The 17,998-nt window shown below is 46.3% G+C and overlaps 1 pseudogene; it reads right to left on the reverse strand.

Annotated features, from left to right (window-relative positions):
* On the reverse strand, positions 1 to 13,621 carry LOC147990270 (uncharacterized; annotated as a pseudogene).
* Between the last annotated feature and the right edge of the window lie 4,377 nt (positions 13,622 to 17,998).

The raw sequence follows: 17,998 nt of genomic DNA on the forward strand, positions 1-17,998 counted from the left end.
TTACACCTCTGCTATTCCAAAAGATTCCTTTGATAGTTCATCATGGAATTTTTTTGCCATACGAATCCTAGCACTCCTACGCACTGCGGACGCGGGGTACACCTTCCGTTTCCACTTGCGCTTGGGGACAGTTTGACTCTGCAACTGGTCCTCACAACCAGTCTCAGAGGGGCTAACCAAAACTATCTCAGTAGAATCATCCTCTACATCCGCCTCAGTAATAGGTGGCATAAGATCCGCACAAAAATTGTCGAGCACCCTGACCCCGAGCGCATCAACCTCAGAATCACTCATTGGTTTAACAGCCGCAATATTATGAATCATCTCTAAGGCCCGCTCAGCCTCTAGATCCAGAAGATCATTAACAGAATTAGAGATTTTAGTGTCATTACTACCGAGCGAAACTCCTAATTGATTTGCATTTTCAACAATCTCATCATTTGAAAAATGCAGAATGGAATTAGAAGTATTAACCGACATACCAGTAGTGATCTCCACGTCACGAAGCTTGGCCGCCCTCATGGCGCACCGCTGCTGAATGTCGTCCACATCCGGCTGTGCCTGGAGACGGCCACTCACCCGGCACCCCTCAGACATCGGATCCTGAATCCCTCCAAACGCAATGACCTCCTCCCGAGAGATCGCGGTCGGGGTCCGGCCTCCTGCCTCACCCCAACCAGCTGGCCGATGCATCTGCACGGGCTCACCCACAGCCTCACCAGAGAGTGGACATGCACTCACCAAGATCTCAGACTCCTGGCGCCCCCCGCGGGACGGGGCCGGCAGGGAGGGTGGTGGAAGCAGTACAAGGGCCGCCTGCCCTCGCTCCCCACCCAGCACCGGAGAAGCCACCCCCACAGGCGCCGTAGGAGGAGAAAGCTCCGAGGCCACCTGCCCCGAGCCCTCTCCCGAAGGCAGAGCCGCCACCAACCGAAAGGTAGACGCAACAGGAGAGGCCAGACCCCCTCCCAACGAAGAAAAGGACACGGGAGCGACCTGCCCCGAATCCCCTTCCTCAGCAGTAGGAGAGCAACCCGAGGCCGCCTGCCCCAGGGCTCCACCCGACAAGCCAGGCACGACAAGCTGCGTCACCTCCCGAGGAGGTACCGTGTGCTGAGCACAAGAGGGAGTGGCCACCTGCCGACTCACCTCCTCCTCCCCCCCAGAACGAGATCGATGAAACCCCAAGATCCTCAGGAATGGTATCCACAGCACCCTCAAACCCCAAAGCAGGCAACTCGAGCTCAAAAGCCTCCTCAGACTCGACCCGATCACTCCACAGCCTCGGGGGTGCAGAAGAAGGCTCGAAAGACCCAAATCTCAGAGTCGTCGAAGGCACCGAGGAGGGTGGGGCTACTCCATCCCCGGTCGTCGCGGTCTCGGACCCCGGCCCCTTGGACAGCTATCTTCCAGAGTCCTCGACCGGCGGCTCCTGTGCTCCCACGCTGCCATCACCTTCGTGCATATCCACGTCAGACTCATGAGCCGGCGCAAGCAGAAGGCTCTCATCCTCAAACTCAATAACCAGATCATAAATCCTGCCTCGATAAGCCCACTTAACCACTTCCGGCACATACTCAATGTTCAAAATACTAACCAGAACCCGAGCAATCCTGTGAGATCTAGTGAACTCCATGTCCACACGCTCAGGCTTCCCCACTAAAATGCCCATGCTGGCCACAACCCGAGCATCCTGCAGCGGCTTGGAGGGAGCCCCGGAAAATCGCAACCACGCCTGAGTAAGCGGCTTGCCTTGAGGCTCAACATGCTTCCACTCCTGAAACTCAAGGATGCAATCCATTCCCGGCACCTTACACATCCTGAAACTCAACAACCTCTGCAGATCCTCCACGGAAGGAAACTCAACTCTGAACATCTTATCAGCGAGACTGACAAGGTCCCACTGGAAATCCCCAGGGGCCAACTCTCGGAGCCTCTGCACGATCTGTGTCTCAGACACCTCCCCTCTGGTGACCTTGACAATCCCCGTGGTCATACTCGTGGACTCATCAGAAACCTCTGCTCATTCGGAGATTCGAAAAAAGTTAGCTCGGCACAGTAAACTCCATACATCATGAGTGACGGTGCCTGATCTCGCAGTAACGGACACTCCCCAGAGTCGTGTGCCAGTTTACCGCAGGTATCACATAACAGAACCACACACTCCACAATGAAGTGGCCCTTGTCTCCGCAATGATAACAAAGCATCTTTTCCTTCCTGTGCGCCCACTTGGACACCCTATCAGCCTCAGCCCTATCTGTCAACTCCGCAGACACATCGGTCATAACCTTGTTCTCAGGAACCCGAACAGTAGCAAGAGCCGTCACCACCTCCATAGCATGACCGGTCAGTACAGGCTCCTCGGCAATCCCGTCAACTGTCATCTGGTCGACAACGATAGGTGGTGGCGGAGGACGTGGACGATACTGGCCCCCTCGGCCGCCCCGACCACCACGATGGCCTAGGTAACCTCCTCGCTGCCGATGACCCGGATCAGAAGGCCCCTCAACGAAGCCGCCTGAAGGACCCAAGAATGGCCTCTCAACTGACCCATCACTTTGCCAAGCATAACCACGACCGCCACCCGTGGACGAAGAGCCACGGTGCTGGCCAGTCCCATAGGCATTGTAGCCGTCATCCACCCCATAGGCCTCGGGGCTCAGCCACGGTACCGCTGGACTGCGACGGCGCGGGCGGGCAAGCAACGACATGGGGAGGAGGGGCCAGTGGCCTTGGTGGCGCAGCTCCCCGACCTGCAGCTCCTACCGCAGCATTGCCCTGGACGACCGGCCGAGGGCCGGAGCCCGATCCCCCTCGCCTGCCCGACGGCACAGTCGGAGCCGGCGGCCTCCCCACGGCTGCCCCGCCAGCCAAGTGCGCCGCAGCCAGGCCCCCTGACCCGCGCCCCACAGCGGCCTTGGGAAGCTGCACACCAGCACGGCCGACAGCCGAAGCCGGCGCCGGCAACACGCCCCTGCCACTCCCTTGGCCTGGCGGCAGCTCGCCCCGACCATTGCCTTGGCCCGGCGGCGGCGCGCCCCGGCCATTGCCTTGGCCCGGCGGCGGCACCCCGGAGGCCCGACTAGCCCCGCTGGGCGGGAGCGGTCTCTTACCAGGAGGAGGAGCGCCACCGGAACCCACCATCGCACCTAGGGGAGGGATGCGGCGAGCCTGGCCAGGTCCGGCAGAACGCAGGTGCGGCACGCGACGCAGATAAACCCTAGTTCGCGACGGTGGAGTAGGCGATGACGAATACGACGTGCATGCGCCCCTCCTCTCGGTAGCGTTTGGAGCCACGTCCAGCTGGGCCTCATACCCACCAGACACCGGCCCAAACGTACCCACCGGCCCAACAGGCATCGGCACAGCTCGGCCCAGGAGCTGATTCAAATGCTCCTGGCAAGCGGCACGGATCGGGATCGCCGTGGCCGCCGGCAACGAAGCCGCGGCCACCTCCGGCGCCGATTGGGGCCCTACCCGGCGAGCTTTCTTTCTCCTTGTCACCTTAGTCTATGATTCCGGTGGAATCAGATCAAATAATGTTAAGTTCGGTAGACATACCTTAGGCAGGGGACCCTTCCACGGCCGGATCACCGACGCCACTGTTCTCCGGTGAACCACCCAGCGCAACATCTCCTTGATCTCCCCCGCATGAAGCCCGACCCTAGTCGGATCATCAACGGGCAGGATCTTGTTGACCGTGGAAGCGACCTCATCTTCATCGTAATCTGCACACAAGAACTCACACAGCACATCGGAAGGGGTCGGCGAAGGTGGAGAAGATTGCACCGCATCAGCCTCCTCATCCCTGTCGTCTTCGTCGGCGTCAGCGAGTGCCCAAAACCGGCCCCCCACCCGCCTTCGATCGCCGGAGGTCACGGTGGTCGCACACCCAGTCGCCCCCCGCCGACCGTGCTCCCCTACGTCAAACTCCGAGGACGAATCAAGAAGCTCGATCGGGTTTGCCACATCTGCAACCATCTGCATACGATGATCCACAACCACGTCATAGACATCAATCCACAAATTAAAACCTACCATCACCTGGTCGCCGATCTCTACATAATCGCCGGCGCGGACGTCGTTGTCCAAATCCAGCAACGTCGTCCAGCGAGATGCTGGAGAATGATGTAGACGTCCGCTGATCCAATCCCCATGGCCATCTCGGAAACGCACAGCCCAACGCACCCCCACCTCTGCACGAACGTCCGCCTCACACACAGCCTCGATCCGATCCAGCTGGATGGGATCGGGCTGTGCCGAGAAGGGTGCCGAGGCCGAGGCGATCCGCATCGGCGGCGGCAGATCAGCGGGATCCACCGCGCCTAGCCTCCATTCTCCAAAAAAGCTATCTCAGTTCTGTCTAGACAAGTCTATGTAGTGATGCCAACAGCGATGTTACGGCTCCACGAGGAATACTTTGTTCGATGTTACGGCTCCACGAGGAATACCCAGTTCATACAAATATGCACAGATCATAACTTTTAGATGTCGATGAACTGGGTTCTGTCCCTCGACTTGTGCCCTTTCTTACTCAAGAGATTACCTACATATTTGTAGTATCATATAGGAGTATAAGTTTTGGCTCAAAAAATTATTTGTGATTACTACTGCTACTGCTATTTTGCTACTCTTTACATGATGGGACATATCTTCGGACGAATGCATTGTCATAAGGGAAGATAAATGTCTATGACGTTTTTTTATCACATGATAGCACTAGCAGAGTTGACGGCGAATCATGTGAACTGAAGTATTAGTATTATATCACACTGCTAAGTTAAATTTGGATCTTTATCATTGTAAATATTGTTAAACTCTACTCATCAAAGCTGAATCTTCCCCCCTCAATATGACAGATTATGCTGTCAAACAGGGGTGGATGAGTTCCTTGCTAAGCTGACTAGGTTACCCGTTGCGTGAAATAGCGCAAGGTCCCATTTCAAACCAAGAGTTATTTGAAAATAAATGATTGGTAATACCAGGATCTCTTTTAATAATTAAATTTATGTAGCTTCAAACTATGTAGTCTTCAAAATGCGGGCATAAATTCTCTTTATACAATTTTTCTATGTTAGATGGAAGCTAATGAAGCATACACTGGTTTCAAACATATTCGGTGGGGGGGCCATTTTAATCAACACGTTAAGGTTTTTTTTTTCTAATGCGGGCTTTACTTTTCTGGGTTTTTGTTGGATCTTATTTGGCCCACCAAGGTTTGGTTGGGTTTGGCCCGATTGGAGCAGAATACCAATTCAAATCCGGAGTGTTTTGAAGAGCTCCTATTCAGCGTTGTTAGCGCCGCAGAACCGAACGGGTGCCCGTTGCAACGACTAGTGGGCCAGCCCATTATTACTTGTTTTTTTCTCCGCTTAAATCCGCGGGAAGGTGTGAATACCAGGTTTCGAATCGCGATGCTCCGGTTTTAAGAATGAACGCACTGACCAAGTCGCTGATTACACGTGATGTGCTTGATTACTTTTTTGATTGTTAAAATACAACTCGTAAAAAACGCAGTTGTGTCCTTTTTTATTTGAATGGCTGACCCATTCAACCGTTGATTTTTGATTAAATATGAAAAGATGAAAAAAAATCATAAAATCTGGGAGAAAAAAACTTGTGAATTCAAATTGTTCATGGATTTTTGAAAATTAGTTCACAAATTTGAAAAAAACATCAATTTCAAAAAAGTTTACAAAATTGAAGAAAAGTTCATCGAGTCAAAAAAGGTTCATCAATTTTGAAAAAAAAATCATTGATTTTGAGAAAAAAAATCACAAACCTAAAAAACTTCATCTATTTGGAAAAAAGTTCGTGGAATTTGAAAAAGTTCATCGAATCTGAAAACAGCTCATCGAATTTTTAAAAAAGTTAATCGATTTGAAAAAGTTAATCAATTTGGGCTTCAAAGTGCAGATCTACAACGCCTCTACCTCTACCATGTGCAGGGTCAGGAGCGAGAAGCACCGCTGCTAGGAAACATCCGACGTGCTCTCTAGTTAGCTCTTAAACTTGTTGTCAGTCTAGATGTGGTTGTTCTGAACTTGTCGTGAATTTGTTTGTAAACACGTATATTTTGCCCAGGGATCAACACCCTGGGGTTGTGCAAGGGCATCTTCTTAAACTTTGTTTTCAAGAGTACACAAATTGCGTACTATATTTGTATTAAGCCCAACAAGTAAGGCTACCACCTAGCATCCACACACCCACCCTCAATTACATGCTACTCTCTCATAAAGTTTTGAAAACACCTAGCTCCAGCCGACCTCCAAGTTTGTACCTCATCAATAATGAGGTTAACCTGGCCTATTAAGAGTGTTCGTCCCTTTTGGTGACGGTTGGTGTTCTGTCCGACGACCATGGAGGTGATTGCGATCTAGGCCGCCGTAGACTAGGGTTTCTCAGTCCCTCGTTTTCCTTGGGTCTCATGCCCGATCTGTGAGCTCTCTGGCTTCTCACGATCGTCCTCAAGTCTTGGGTCAGTCCTTTTCCACCAAAAGTCTTCTACGTGCTCCCTAGGGCGCGCGGTCGTAAAACAAAAAACCCTAGGAGGCAAAGGAGGGTGGTTCGGGAGGCACGTGATGGAGGAGTTTGCAGGGTTGCCGAAGGGCTTGAGGCTCTTGCAGGAGGAGAGGAAGGGAGTCAAGATCTGGTTTTCAGCAAAGGAGAAGGGAAATTTCTCTAAGGCGCATGCGTTGGGCAAGGTGATGTCAGAGAAACTAGCACATCAGGATGCGGTTGGCTTGTCTCTTGGGAGGGCGTGGTGTCCGATCAAAGGTATTGGGTGCAAGGAGGTTGGAGAGAATTTATTCCTTTTCACTTTTCACCAAGACTCAGGCGAGAGGAAGGCGATCGAGAATGGGCCATGGATGTTTGATAAGGAGTTAGTGGTGGTAGAGGAGTTTGTACCAAGCAAGAGGCTGGAGGACTATGATTTTAATGATATCCCGATCTGGGTTCAGGTCTTCAACCTTCCCCTTGGCATGATGAACGAGGATTCTGCAGAGGATATAGGTAATATCACTGGTCAGTTTGTGGAGGCAGACATAGGGGTGGATGGAATTGCGATTGGGAGGTTTTTGAGGATCAAGGTGAAGGAAATAATTAGAGGCAATAATAAAGTTGTTATTTATATTTCCTTATATCATGATAAATGTTTATTATTCATGATAGAATTGTATTAACCGGAAACTTGATACATGTGTGGATACATAGACAAAACACAGTGTCCCTGGTAAGCCTCTACTAGACTAGCTCGTTAATAAAAAATGGTTAAGTTTCGTAACAATAGACATGTGGTGTCATTTGATGAACGAGATCACACCATTAGGAGAATGATGTGATGGACAAGACCCATCCGTTAGCTTAGCATGTTGATCGTTTAGTTTTATTGCTATTGCTTTCTTCATGTCAAATACATATTCCTTCGACTATGAGATTATGCAACTCCCGGATACTAGAGGAATACCTTGTGTGCTATCAAATGTCACAACGTAACTGGGTGATTATAAAGATGCTCTACAGGTATCTCTGACGGTGTTTGTTGGGTTGACATAGATCGATATTAGGATTTGTCACTCCGAGTATCGGAGAGGAATCTCTAGGCCCTCTGAGTAATACACATCATGATAAGCCTTGCAAGCAATATGACTAATGAGTTAGTTACGAGATGATGTATTACGGAACGAGTAAAGAGACTTGCCGGTAACGATACTGAACTAGGTATGAAGATACCGACGATCGAATCTCGGGCAAGTAACATACCGATGACAAAGGGAATAACGTATGTTGTCATTACGGTACGCCCGATAAAGATCTTCGTAGAATATGTAGGAACCAATATGAGCATCCAGGTTCCGCTATTGGTTATTGACTAGAGAGGTGTCTCGGTCATGTCTACATAATTCTCAAACCCGTAGAGTCTGCACGCTTAACGTTCGATGACGATTTTGCATTATATGTGTTATGTGATTTGGTGACCGAATGTTGTTCAGAGTCGCGTATGAGATCACGGACATGACGAGGAGTCTCAAAATGGTCAAGAGGTAAAGATTCATATATACGACGATAGTATTCAGACACCGGAAGTGTTTCGGGGGTACCAGGTACGTATCAGGTCACCGGAAGGGGTTCAGGGCAACCCCCAGTAAACTATATGGGCCTAATGGGCCAAGAGAGGGACAGACCAGCCCCTAAGGGACTGGTGCGCCCCTCTATAGGCTGAAATAGGAGGAAAAGGAAAGGAGGGAAGGGAGAAGGAAAGGGGAGGCTCCCCTTTTTCTTTCCCTCCCCCCTCTCTTTCCTTCCCCCTCCGATGCATATGGAAGGGGGGAGGCCGACTTGGAGGAGGCGCCCAAGTAGGATTCCTCCTACTTGGGGTGCCCCTTGCTGCTCCCCTCCCTAATCACGGAATCAGAATAATATTCTGATCACAACCTGAACTGCCTGAGTAACGCGTCTGGACTTCCCTTTGTACGAACCTGACCTTCGAGCTATCTTCGCAACCGTGGCTTCCCCCGCGAATTATTCTATTTAGTCGTGTTCTATATGATGTTAGTGTAATCTAGAAACGATTTTAGCAACTAAATACCGGTTTTAAATAGGAACCTCGCTCGTTGGTGGATTTTGCTCTCGGGTCGTGATGAAATTGCATTTTTTTGCAATTTTACTGTCTGAGTTGTTCGACCTGAACTTCTCCCAGTGCCGGGTTGAACTTCTGCCAACATTGCCCAAATGGGGCTTGCGATATACCGTTGGAAAGATGTGGACACCAGTATCATGCCCCAAATTAAATTTTTGGCAAAATGTAAGCGGTTTAAGAGCAATTTTGAAAACCGTTTTTTCTTCATACAAAAAACGTGAATTGTATTTTCGATCACATTTCTAAACCGTTTATCGGAATGAGGCAAATAATATGGCGTTGAAAAGCTGCTGCAAAACCGCTCCTTCCACATGTTGAAAGTTTTCTCTAATTCCCTATGGATAAAGAGTAATTTGGAAACTCGTAGATTTTCGCAAACTAAACACCCGAGTTCGTATTTTCGATGCCATTTCTAAACGGCTAATCCAATTGAGGCAAATAATATGGCATGGGAAAGCTTATGAAAATGTGCTACCTTTTCATGTTATAAGTTATTTCTAATTTTGAACGGTTTAAAAGTAATTTAGAAAATGATACAAGTTCCACCAAGTTCGTATTTTCGAGCTAATTTTTTAACCGTATGTCCGAATGCAGCAAATGATATGGCGTTGAAAAACTTGAAAAAATGCGAAACTTTTTTGTATATATTGTTTCTCCCAATTCCTTACGGTTTTAAGTAAATTTTGAAAATGGCTAAAAACGTATTTTCGCCGTAATTTCTACAAACTTCATCGAAATGGGACAAATAATATACTGCTGAAAATCTACGGAAAATGCGAAACTTTTTCATGTTGATGGTTTTCTCTGATTGCTAGCCTTTTTCATGTAATTTCGAAAACGGCAACATCATTCGTTCTGCCTTTATCGCGAAACAGATTCTTTTAAAATGCACCGCGTGAAGAATCTGAACTTCTCGACGCGTGTGCCTAAACCGCACTCTTTTTTTCACGTGATTTTTTTGCCCGTAGCTCTCCATCCACTTACCGGAACACTCACAATAATTGAGCAAGTAATATACCGGTGGAAAGCTGATGTAAACACGCAACTTTCCCGTGTTGATTGTTTTTTCATACCCGCGACGATTTTAAAAGTTTTTCATCTGAAATTCATTCACTATAGTAGTCGAACTTCTTGTTGTTTTCACGTTGAACTTTTGTGACATATTTTCGTTTGTAATTTTCCCATTCATTTCGTCCGTGTTACACAAAGGATATTCTTTTTGTACAAACTTCTCTCACAATAATTTTTTCAACTTTATCCGATGGAGGACTTGAACTTATAACAACAAAACTTTTAGACTTTGCTTTTTTTATTCGTTTTTAATACAAAATGCACACCGTGTAGTACGTGAACTTCTGACAGTTATCAATCTGAACTTCTCTCGGTTACGTGAAAATATCTGAGTTTTTTTATAAATTTTTAATCTGATTTTCTTAATCCTTTTTTATGCATTTTGAAGCGCTCTATTTTTAAAAGTTGAACTTCTTGTTTTTTTTGTTTGGTCTTCTTGTTTTCCATTCTTTAATAATGAGGGAAATCTGAGTTTTCTATAATCATCGAACTTCTCCATCTTTTTAATATGGACTTCCTGGGTTTTTTCTTAATCTTTTTTATGAAATTTTGAAGCGCTCTATTTTTTTCTAAAAGTTGAACTTCTTTTTATTTAATTTTTGAACTTCTTGTTTTCCATTCTTTAATAACGAGGGAAATCTGAGTTTTCTATAATCGCCGAACTTCTCCATCTTTCTAATTTGGACTTCCTCATTTTAGTAACGGAAAAAATCCTACTTTTTGATAAACATCGAGCCGCTTCGTTAAATTTGAACTTCTAGGTTTTGTATGAGGGAAACCTGAACTTCTTGCAACAAGCCTTTTAATCTTTTTGTTTTCTATTCTTATATTCTTATCTGAAACGCATTTCGTGTAGTAGTTGAACTTGCCGCTGTTTTCACCTTGAACTTCTGTCACGTATTTTTGTTCAACCTCTCTCATAAGAATTTTTTAACTTTCTCGGGCTGAGCACTTGAACTGCTAGCAATAAAACTTTTAGCCTTTGCTTCTTTCATTCATTTTTTAATACAAAATGCACACCGTGTAGTACGTGAACTTCTAGCGGTTATCCATCTGAACTTCTCTCGGTACGTGATATTGACATTGAACTGCTCTACCTTTTTTTTATTTTTGAGCATCATTGTGTATCGTTAGTATCGGGGAAAATCTAAAAATTTTATGAACATCAAACAACTTCATTTTTTAATTATGACTTTTTGGTGTTATTCATTAGTATAGGGAAATGTCCTAGTTATGTAATAAACATCGAACCGCTCAGTTCTTTAAATTTGAACTTCCGATCTTAAAAAAATAGTGGCGAATCCATGTTTACAAACTTTTTAAACTGCTCGGTTTTTTTATTTGACCCTCTAGGTTTTTTATAAACATTTTGAGCTTCTATGTTTTTTAAATTCAAACTTCTCCATTTTTTAGTAAAATATATAAACACCATTTTCATAAACTTTTCTAACTGCTCCTTTTTAGTTTTTGAACTTCTTGGTTTATTTTATAGTGATGGGGAAAATAACAAGTTTGTAATAAACATTGAACCGCCCTATTATTTAAATTTGAACTTCAAGGTATTTTTTAGAAATGGTTAAAATTACAAAATAAAATTATGTTTTTCACCTTTTTATGAACTTACTATGTTATATCTCATCCAGTTTTTTTTTCTCGCGACAACTTTTAGGCATTTTTTGCTGTCGGTGAAATGGCCTTGGCAGTCCTTTTTTTCATTGATGAATTTCTTCAGTATGTGGTACACGTGAAATTATGAATTTCTGAAACATGAACTTCGCATGCTATTATAATTCAAGAAAATTACACACAACAATACACATACACTTCGTGTGCTACATGCATTTACACAAATACAAATGCGCACATAAACAACTTTCACACATCTGAATATATTAACATCGAATTATGTGTATTGTTGTTTTTTCTACTTCGTAGGTTTTATTTTATTTTGACCACTAGATATTTTTAACTTTTTATGCCTCGCTTTTAATATTTGAACTTCAGGTGTTCACTTTTTTCGAACAAAATGGATGCAAAAGAAAATAATTTTCTGGACGCATCATATATTTCTGTACCTAACTTCGATCCATCTCCGAATCGAAATTCTTGAGCTCTTACATACCATAGTCATGAAAACAGTAGTCTTTTGTAGGCATATCAACAACATGTACAAAGTAGGAAATCACATTCAATAAAACAAAGTTTTTTTGACAAATATTTTTTGCATCAGATTTAACATCACGTTCAGACCACCACCACACATTTTTTATCCTGTTAACCATTGCACATTCTTTTTCCTCGCACTCTCTGAATTGTTTTTTGCTTCTCTCCTTTAGAATGGTAAAAATGCAACGTTGTAAGAAGCTAGGAATGAGCAACTTTTTTTAAGAAAACTAGTGACGAGATAGGCCATTGTAGTCTAATTTTTGACCATGCACACAAAGAGAAAAATAGTTCAGACCTACCGGATATTGCTTTTTTGGACAAGAAGGCAGACCACAGTCTACCTTATATATTCCAAAGCTAGACCGGGGTCTGAGAATTGTCTTAGTACAAAAGATTCCAGCAAAAACACCACATCAGAGGAATAGAAAACATGGGCGAAGGGGAACAATCCCTTAGGCTAAGTCTGGCTACATGGTGTTCCGCAGGAGCTCCGAGTGGTGGTGAAGGAAGGCCTTGAGGGAGCAATCCTGCGACCTACAACACCATAACTGAATCAGCTCTACGATGGCAAGGCAATAGGCAAGGAGTGGCACTGACAGACCGTCAAAGACCCGAGCGTTACACACTTTCCAGAGCTGAACCGCACAGGCAGTAAAAAGCACGAACCAATGCGGACCAATCGATCGAAGAGCCCACACAAAGTCTATCAAAGAGTGTGATTCTGTTGCGTGCTACAAGACCTCAAGCTTACTCCACAGAAAGTGAGCTGGAGCGCATCTCAAAATTATGTGATCCGATCCATAGTTTCTTCAGCCGGATAGGAATCACAATATGGGTGTTCAACATTCTTCCATTGCTTCCGAAGCATGAATGTTCTAACATTCAGCCTACCCTTGAAAGCAAGCCATAGGAAGATCTGCCATCTCCTGGGAATGGTTTTTATCCCAAATCATCTCCGCTGGCTCCCAACATACTCCTCTGAAGGTGAGTAGGCTGTAGTAGTCGTGTACCATTGTTGTCTTGCCAGAGAAAATGTGTAGCCTAATGTCCTCTGAATCTGCTGACGGACTGGGTGCAACACTTAGTATATCACGCAAAAGCTCTAATTCTTGGGAGGCCGTTCTCATCAGATTTGGGTGCAACTGTAGATCCCAACCATCTCGCTGTTGCGAGAAAACTGTGCATTATTTTACCTTTGCAAGGGAGTATAACATGGGGAAGAGCTCAGCAAAATGACCGGCCTGACACCATTTGTCCGTCCAAAAAGTCATGAGCCTACCATTACCAATACGTACACATGGAAGTCCAAAGAATGCCACTGTTGATCTTTTTCAGACTATTAAATCAAACTGAAGAAAAGCATCGACTTGTTTTGTTGTATAAGCGGAGGGACATAGAGAGAGATTGCTGCAAGAGGTGGTTGCTCGTCGTAGCGTTTGCTGAAGACGCATCAGCCCGATCTTCAGATGCGTGCACCGCTGCCGGCACAAGCTCCAGCACGAAGGAGCACGGGCGGAGGAACTCGGATGGACACAGGTGGGCACTTGGACTGCTGAAGCAGCAGCAGGAGCAATGTCCTGTAGGGTAGCGACCGTAGCTAGACAACAACATGCAAGGGACGCGGTGTCGGATGCACGTGGGATCGTCGACTGCGGCGAGTGGGATTTGGCCGGGGGCTCGCGCTGCAGGTAGCCTGGCCACGCGCACGCACGTGGGATGGCCGGCTGCGACGGCGGCACCATGGGCAGGTCGCAGGGGCGCCATGGGAAGGTCGCGGGGGCGCCCTGGGGTAGGTCACGACGGTGGTTGACGGCAGACGGAGGCCACCTCCACGGTGGAAGCAGGGAAAGAAGGCCGGCGACGATCTGAGTCGACGGGGTGGTCCGGGAAGGAGGCAACGACGCACAAGCGACAGTGGAAGACGGAGGTGGGGGCGACAGCGCCAGTGCCAGTGGATCCAGGAGTCGGCGGGGCCGGTGGAGCTGGGGCGAGGTGGTGATGGTGGGGGGAGGTCGTTCACGGCGGCGGAGGTGCGCATGCGGCGGTGCAGGGAGGGGGATCACGGCGGCGGAGGTACGCGGGCGACGGTGCGGGGAGGTGGGTCGCGACGGCCCGCGACCGGAGGCATGGGGAGTTAGGTCACGGCGGCGGCGGTGCGCAGGCGGCGGCGCGGGGAGGTGCGTCCTGGAGCGATGGTTACAAAGAAGGTGGGGCGTGGGGAGATAAGACGGGGTTCTTTTTTTGCGAAGTTCGGGAGGGCCTGTCAGCCTTTATATAGGGCGCTGTGATTCAAATAGTTATTTTGATCCCGGGATTAGGATAGTGTCACCTTTTCTCTCTCTCTATATATATGGGGGGGCACCCCTAGAACACACAACATTGATTCCTAGCCGTGTGCGGCGCCCCCTCGAAGCCTTTGAGAGAAAATTCCTAGTGAGGAGAAAAGCCCTAACCACCCAGAGCCAGAGTAAATTGGGCATCACTTAAGTCTTCTTGTCTGTGTGATCTGAAGACTTATTACACTTGAGGACTGTGAATCCTCCAGTCGGTTAGGTGTTGCGTTCAGAGCATCCAAGAGACATTGTGGATTGCCAGTGAACAAAGTCTGTGAAGGTTTGGGAGTCTACCTTGAAGACTTACCAGAGTGATTGGGCGAGGACTAAGTGACCTTAGCTCAAGGAGAATACGGTGAGGACTTGGTGTCCTGAACTGTGTGTTCAGGACTGGGTGTCCGGGACTGTGTGTCCTAAGGTTTAAATACCTAGCCACTCCAACCAGACATACAGTTGTCACAGCAACTGGAACTGGTCCAACATATCATTGTCTTCAACGAGTCACTGGTTTCATCTTCACTTCCTCTTCTTACTGTCACACATTGTGAAGTCATTGCATGCTTGCTTTATCATTTGTCTTCTCAACGTGAATGCATTATCTGTTTGGCTTCATAACTTCTTCCTACTTGATCCTTATTACACTGAAGCTGTTTGTCACTGTGCTTTCACTCTATTGAATACATGAACATGGCTGGCCTAGTGTAATCTAACTTCCGCTGCATAGTAATAGGCATAATCTTCACTGTTTGTCTTCATAACTCCCAAGTTTTGAAGACTTTCATAAAAATCGCCTATTCACCCCCCTCTAGTCGATATAACGCACTTTCAATTGGTATCAGAGCAAGGTGCTCCCTTGTTCTGTGTGATTCGGTTTAACCACCTGGAGTTTTAGCTATGTCGACTGCAGGGATAATCAAAGTCTCCGCTGCGTGCCCCGTCTTCGATGGAACTGAATATCCCTACTGAAAGAATAAGATGCGAATGCATCTTGAAGCCATTGACGTCGACCTATGGTATGTCATCGAGAATGGCGTTCCCAAAGCTGGAGAAGGTGTCACTGCTGCTGATGTCAAGAAGTTCACTCAACTGGACTCTACTGCCAAAAATATCATCTGTGGTCATCTGACAAAAGGACAGTATGGCCGTGTGAGTGCCTTGAAGACATCCAAGCTGGTCTGGGACTGGCTCTCCAAGGTCAATGAAGGCGTCTCAACCCAGAGAGATCAAAGAATCAGTGTTCTTTGCAACCTCTTCAACCTCTTCAAGCGAAATGACAATGAGAATGTCCAACACACATTTGACCGACTCACTGACATCACAAATGAGCTTCAAGCCCTCGGCGCCACTGAAATCACCAAACATGAAATCGTCAAGACGCTGCTGAGATCACTTGATAGTTCGTTTGACATCCTGGCCCTGATGATTCAAGAACGTCCTGATTTCAAGACACTCGATCCGTCTGACATACTTGAGAGGCTCAACACACATGAGTTTCAGCTTTCTGAGAAAAGAGATATCTAAGGTCCAAACTATGGGCGAACTCGCGCCTTGAAGGCAAAAGCTGTCTCCTCATCTGAAGAAGAATCTGACTGCCGTTCTGATGATCCTGAAGACATTGGAAGAGAACTTGCAATGCTAGTGAAGAAGTTCCAAAAATTCACCAAGAAGAAAGGCTTCAGAAAATCTTCATGATCAAGCTCAAGGAATGATGAAGCTTCTGCTCATGACTACAAGAAGAAAACATGTCACAAGTGCAAGAAAACTGGACACTTCATCTCTGAGTGTCCACAGTGGGACAATGAGAACAGAAGGAAGAAGAAGTGCAAGGAATATGATTCTGACGATAACAAGAAGAAGAAATACTCAAAGTCTTCTTCCAAGTTTTCATCAAAGTCTTCATCACACAAAAAGAGCTCATCTGGCAAGGCACGTGCGTTTGTTGGAAAGGAGATGGATTCAGAGGAGGAGTCCGCATCTGAGGAGGCAGAGGTGGAGTCTGAGGAGGAGTCTGATTCTGGCATTGCGAGTCTGGCTACAGCACACGTCGCCAAGTCTATCTTCAACACTGAAGACAATGACTGCATCACCGACACCGACGCAAATGACAAGAATGACTCCACTCCTACCTACTGCTTCATGGCACGCGGTGCCAAGGTAAACACACGCACTACTCGCTATCAAACATCTAGTGACGATGCCTCTGACTGTGATTCAAAACCTAGCTACAAAACACTTGCTAAAATTGCAACTGAACAACAGAAAGCTATGGAACATATTCAAAAACTGTTAGACAGAAGCGATGATCTGTTGGGTGCTGAAATGACTCGATCTGAATCCTTAATTGAAGACATAAAAAACCTTCACGTTAAGTATCAGGAACTTGAAGATCGTCATGATACTCTCTCAACAACTCATGAAAAGCTTTCCTATGATTATCTTCAAAGGAAGCAAGAACTTGAGAAATTGAGGGTGGCTCATGAAGATCTTCAAAAGGAAAACGAGTCACTTCTCTCCGAACAGATCAGTCCCGCTCAGGAAGGATTTGAACCACCATGTCTTAAATGCATTGAGCGTGATAATGCTAATTCTGTTGCTGAATGTTCCACTGCTACTGCTGTTGCAATATCTTCAACTGTTGACGTGGTAACTAACCCCTCTGCTGAGGATACCACTGCTATTGCTGATGAGAATGCTATGTTGAAGACATTGCTTGAAACAGGGATGTACAAAAGTCTTAAAGGACATCAGACATTATGTGATGTTCTCAAGAAGCAGATCCTGAACCGACACCCTAGAAAAGAGGGTGTTGGATTTGTGAGGAAAATCAATGCAGATGGCACTTACTGGAAACCTGAGCAGTACCCCAAAACCACATGGGTTGCTGCAAAGGAACTTTCAGCAGATCCATCCAACTTATCTGGCTTCACTTGTGCTAACCCCATTATCATTGATGAATCCTTTGATGCAAACTATAAACTATTTAAAAATCAGAATGGTGAAGTGTTTGCCAGGTACATTGGTACTAACTGCAGGAATGGACCGCCTATGAAGAAGATCTGGGTTTCCAAAAAGTGTCTGGAAAATCTTCCTGTGAATGTCTTCATGACACCTCACTTGAAGAAGACAAACCTCAGACCAAAGGCTTCATACGGTCCAATGGCTTCATACAAACAGAGGACTCACCTGAGTCACACTAACGCAAATTTTTTGCAGGGAAACTATACTCAGGCATATGAATATGAGAGCGGTTCATCGAACCGTATTCATGTGACCAAAAATTATTCTGCTTATTCCTATGAGTATTATTGTCCACCTGCTAGACTGTTTGCTAAGGCTTCAAAGCCAAAATTCTCAGATGCTGCACTTAGACTTATTGCTTCTAAGCCACCCTTGAAGATGTGGGTGGTTAAGAAAGCTTAACTCTCTTTTGCAGGGAAAGGTCTCTAGCAGAAAAACAAAATCTTCTGATGCTATTGCTGGGGACCTTAAAAATCTTGTAGGGCGCAAGATAAAATGCCCGAATGGCATCATTATGTACTTTGTTCCTGAATCGCATGCTACTCTCCCTATTAGTCCTAATATGGATCTAAGTTTTCATAACCCACTGGTTCATCAAATGTTTATGCTTCACAATTCTCTTCGTGAAGCCTATCCCCCTAACTGTACTGTAGGGTACGACACCAGCGACTTCAAAGTCTTCAGAATGGATTATTGACAGTGGGTGTACAAATCACATGACTGGCAGAAGAAGCCTTCTTATGGACTCAACATTACGTCCATCCGACA

The sequence above is a fragment of the Triticum urartu genome, chromosome 1A (assembly GCF_056163025.1).
Source record: "Triticum urartu cultivar PI428250 chromosome 1A, HENAU_Tu73, whole genome shotgun sequence".
NCBI lineage: Eukaryota > Viridiplantae > Streptophyta > Magnoliopsida > Poales > Poaceae > Triticum > Triticum urartu.